The sequence below is a fragment of the Olea europaea genome, chromosome 22 (assembly GCF_002742605.1).
Source record: "Olea europaea var. sylvestris chromosome 22, O_europaea_v1, whole genome shotgun sequence".
NCBI lineage: Eukaryota > Viridiplantae > Streptophyta > Magnoliopsida > Lamiales > Oleaceae > Olea > Olea europaea.
Genome location: NC_036258.1, coordinates 1 through 5,896, shown reverse-complemented (window position 1 = coordinate 5,896; position 5,896 = coordinate 1).

Sequence of the window (5,896 nt, the reverse complement as noted above, 5' to 3'; positions counted from 1 at the left end):
TATTACATTGATTTAGTATTAATTTAAATTACAATATATACATATAGTGCATACTGGAAGATTGTAGGAACTGACAACTTATATGGAAGAGATACACTAAAAACTATAATGGATGCAACCAAAGATATCAATATTGCGGTTAGTGAAGTTTATAACTCTGGCTTAATTAATTTTATTATACTTAACATATCTAATTTATTTCTATTTATTGTATTAGCATATAGAAATGGAATTAAAGCTATTGAGAGAGTCGATCAATGAAGGTTGCAGTCCTGTTTCCAAAGAATATGCAATTCTGGACTTCAAATTTGAACATAAATGTGCTGCCCAATTGATGTGGCAACATAATGTAATAGAAGAATGTTTTAGCCATTCTCAAAAGGATTTATTAACTGTGACTTTACAGCAATACATGAATGGTGATTTGCCGATGGGTGGGCGATCATGGATAGTTTGCAACTATTTATTAATTTCATGTTCATATACGGGAAAAAATTGGTATCTCTGTCTTGTTAATTTTTTGGAATGGAAAGTTCAAATATACGAATGTAGTGAGGAGTCTCATACACCAGAAGAAATCAGGGAACAAATAAAGTCATTAGTTGAAATAGTCCAAATTTCATTGAATTCCAGCAATCTTTCTTCTAGGAGACCGGATTTAAGGAAGCATAGAAACAAAAGGCTCAATTTGGAAATTATATCTTACCTACCTTGTGCAAATAACAGGTATGTATTCAATGCATTTAAATTGACAACATTTAATCTTTCTTGATTTATGATTTTACCTTCTACTATTTATTTTGTCTAACAGAAAACAATTCTTTCATACAGGGCAAATTCTCCAGTATTTTTACTCAAATACATAGAATGCTTTGTTTTAAAATATCCATTAGAAACAGTTCAAGCAGACAAGATGAGTATATATAGAAAAAAGATTGTGGTAGACAGTTGTTATAATCAATACTTTCTACATCCCCGTAGTTTCTAATTAGTTTTTTTTATTGTAAATGTGAAGAATTTGTAATATGTAAACAATTTGAAATTAGCTTAAGGTTATTTTTGGTGCAACTACATAAATTCAAAATTTAAAAGTGAAAAATTGTGTATGAATATTTTACCTGTTTATTTGCTTTAAATAAAGTAAATGTAAGACAATATTTCAGTTTTTTATTGTAAATGTGAAGAATTTGTAATATATAAACAATTTGAAATTATCTTAAGGTTATTTTTGGTGTAATACGTAAATTCAAAATTTAAAAGTGAAAAATTGTGCATGGATATTTTAGCTGTTTATTTGCTTTGAATAAAGTAAATGAAAGAAAAAAAAATAAATGAGAATATACTTTAGAATATACACTTTATTAATGTTGACAATTCACTGCAAAAATACAAAATAAATATTTTACTATCTATAATATATGGATAGCAATAAATGATGTAAGTAGCATGTTATACATACATCATTTGTCAACATTATGGTTGTTAAAATAAAGCAAAATAACGAAAAACAAAGCTGACAACAACAAGCCATTTATTTTTATCCCAAACAAAAATATTTCAGTCATTCTTCACTCTATCTTTTGCTTTGGAGCAAACGAATTTATGTCATAAGTAACATTTGAATTTGAAGTTTCATTGGAAGATTTGAAAAGGGCTTTCTTTGCTGCAGGCAACGGATTTTCCTTAGACGAGTTTGTATGAATGCTTTTCTCAACATTTTCTTGCCTTTTTTCACTTGGGATATTTCTATCGTCTAAATATGTCAAATCTGTCACGAAGATGATGTCAAATCTATAATTTGACGAATTAGACTCAATTTGGAATGCTCTCAAGTAGAATACTCGTGGAGTATCCTTCATTTTTTTAAGAATAACTTCAAATTTTGTCTATGAATCCTGTATGTCAATGATGTATACTTTATTAATATTATGATGTAAAAAGAAAGGAATAAATGTAGTCTATCAAACTGTTGATGAGATAATTAACTGCTGAATAAACATAAAAATTAAACATTATTGGCTAGAAATATCATCAGTAAAAAAATGTTTCATAGACGTATTAGAGTCCTATAGTTATGGTTTTTTTTTATAAATCATAAATATTGGAGATTCCCTATTTAATAGTTCAAATACACATATATCGCCAATTTGTAGCTGCTTGTCTGCCAGAAAATCTGCCCAACCTACACTAAACTGGCGCATTACACCATTTTTTCTTGAATATGCGGTGATATCCCAGTAGTGAAGTAAAGAGTCGAGGATTCGAACATTTTGCACATGTCTTGACAAATGATGTTTTGCAAACCTTCATAGAATAGATTGGAAAACACGGATTAATGATTTACTAATATTAAGAGTGATATGGAATAGATAAATACAGAATGACGTATTAAAAATAACACCTACAATTTCTCGATGGTTATTATGATCCAGCGTAAGTTTTACTTCAAACGTAGGATTATCCATATTTAAATCGTCGTCGTCTACTTCATAATTTGGGTCATATGTAATCTCTGCTCTAGAATGATCAAATATCCTCATATTCAAGATTGAATTTCCATTATATTCAAATACTACAACATAACCATCCTGTAAGTTATGATGATATAAAAATTCTTCCAATCCATTAGCCAAATATATTTCTCCGTCAATTCTTTCTAACTGTACTGTGAAGATTATACCATCATATGCAATTAATCGTAGTGTTACCTATTTCTGGTTCCTAGTAATTGATAAAAGATGTATGAAGCATCTACAAATACAAAAATATATATATATATATAAGTTGTACATTAATATTAATAAAAGATTTTAAAAAATCTAAAAAAAGAAATTATTATATAAATTACATAACGAATGTTATGATTTAGTGAAACATTGATGATTTTGGAGAAACTATTTGGCACGTCCATTTTTGTGTCTACTAAATTTAGAAAGAATTACATACATCATATGATTTAAAACACAATTAAATATTGGAAATTAGACATTATGTAAAACTAAAAAACTATCTAAAAAGTAAGAAAAAAATAATAGACAGCACCTGAATTTTTTGAGTAAAGTAGGGCTGGTGTAACTAGCAGGTAAAAATATTTAAATTTTTTTGGTGAGAACAAATAGTATGTGAAGGTATTTAAGCTAAAGAAATGTACGTTGCTTTTTTCAATGATTTGACGAGAGGTTCACATGTAAAATAGACAAAGTATTCCCACGGTTGTAGAAATAGACATAATATGTGCAGTGGTTTTGACACCTTCTTACAGGATTCTCGTGACTCTACAAGATTTGTAATGTTTTGCAATATTTTGTGGGAACAAAAAATGAAAGAAAGAGATAATACTTTTTTGTTTCTTGTATTAATCTTTAACCAAAACAATATATATTTTATTTAAAATTTCATATAACTCAAAATATTGTTGATAATATTTAGAGAAAGCAATGAAGATGCGGGTATACCCCTCATTCAAGTGATGTCGTATCCTGCAGATTTGTGCGGGTATCGTAAGACATTTCAATGTGTGGGGTAACTACCCCACACATTGTGAGGGTGTGCTGACTACCCCTTACAATTACGTGTGGGTGCACAGGCACAATTGTTGTGCGGCGTAGCCCGCACAAATTGTTGTGTGGGGTAGCCCGCACAATTATGTGCATTTTTGTGGGGCTACCCCGTAAAAATTTTGCGGCAGTGTGCGGTGTAGCCCCGCACATTCTCCGTGTGTAAACGGGAAAATAGACATCTTTAAACGGGAAAATAGACATCTTCACACAGCAAGTCAGCACCAAATTCCTGTGAAAGTTGAAAATGGGAGTTTCTTAAAAAATTGATTATAATTGTGTGGATGCAACACACCACGCATTTTCTGAGGTCTCACCCCGCACATTTGTACGTGTGTGTGTGTGTGTGTATGATTTTTTATTTCTTTTGTTGTTAATGGTATAGTTTAATGATAATTTCATAACTATACTAATTTTCAATTTTATGATTAGTTTTCATTAACCATTATTATTTTGCTAGTGTTTATCAACGTGAATTTCAACTTACCATCTTAAAAAGTTTTAACTTTGACAACTAAATATAAGAAATCATGTCACTTACAAAATAAGTTTCTGTAAGTATAGATTACTTGGATGAAAATAAATCTAAATAGAATACAAAAATAAATACAAGATTTATCAACAAAGCTTGCAACAATAATTGATGTTATCTAGCACCCATAAAGCAAACCAAACACCCTGATGTATATATCGTTTCTAATCTAGACAGTTTAAAAACTATATAATTTAAAAGAAGAGAATAGTTGTTGCCAAAAAGTTCTCAAATATCTCAATTATCATCCACTTTTTTTTTTCTTTTAGTGCAAAAGAACTTGTGTTATTTATGTCTCCATCACAAGTAATCTTTAAGTCTGAAGACTTGAAAGCTTGGTTTGCCTCAGGTAACCAATTTTTGAAAAGAGTGTGCTCCAATAATTTTCCTATGCACCAACATTTCCTTGACTTTCTTCAAATAAATTTGAATGTTCATATGCTGCATAAATTAAATTGATTTAGATACTCTGAAAAAAAAAATATTTTGAAGTAGAATGTCATTTATACGTTGAATAACAATTTCAAAATGCTAATCAGTTAGAATTCTTACAAAAATGATCCACTCCATTCCATTCATCAACTTCTAGAATAATCTAACATCTGCATTGTAGTTGGGGGAAAAAAGCATTTCATTTAGCATAGTCGACAGAGAAATCATGGATAAAAAAAGAAATTCCAATAAATCAAACACATACCTATAAAGAGGTGCAGTTGTATGAATGTATAACGAAAGAACCTATTTGTACACAACATTTTTAGTACATGAGTTATGCGTATGATTTTCATTGGACGGTTTAAGTAGAACTTTAATAGATCTGCTTGTTTTTGCTCTTAACAGTGCTACATATAATTGACAATGGCAGAAAATTGGTTCTGGTAGGTACAAACCCACGAAATCAAATGTCTGACCATGTGCTTTATTTATTGTCATTGCAAAGCATGGTTTAATTATGAATTGAATCCTTTTAAATGGAATCGTAGTTCGATCAGTTTTAAGAGGTATGAAAGAGATCCTAGGTAAGAAAACTTGTTTTCCACGATATTCACCAATTGTGATTTCAGCAAGAATGACATTTCTCTCAAATTTTCGACAGGTAAGGCGTGTTCCATTGCATAACCCCTCGGAATGATTGATATTTCGTAATAACAATACATGACAATTCATCTTCAGTTTCAACTCATGAGGTAGAATACCATTAGGTGTCAAAGTATTCAAGAAGTCTTCCTGTAGGTTTTGTTCTAATTTCTCAATAGCTTCATCAAAACTATAGTACGTGAAACTTTGACTAGGAATTTTTTCAAGCAAAAGTCTATTAATGTAGTCAACACATTCATTTGTAGGCGTAAGAATAACACGATTGACCATTGTATATAAATGATCGGCATATGTGTCTATATTGGGAAACACACATTGTATCAATTTTTTTAAAGACATAATTTCATCTTCGAATGGTAGAACTATATTATTTGGTAGTTTAATACAGTTGCAAGTATGTTCTTGTTCTGTTCCACCTCCAATTCAAAGTAAGTATTCACAAAAAATGGGATCGGACTTCGCTCTCATATTTTCAACTAGTGCTAAATGTACAAAAGAAGGCCACAAATACGAGTAAATCATGCTAGCCTTTATTATGTATTCTTTGTTTCCCTTAGGTATAATTGGTAGAATCTGTCTAAAATCTCTTCCTAAAACTACAACTTTTCCACCAAAAGACAAGTTATAATCAGTGATTTCTCTAAGCATTTTGTCTACAGATTCTACAGCACAACAATTTACCATAGGTGCCTCATCCCAAATTATTAGC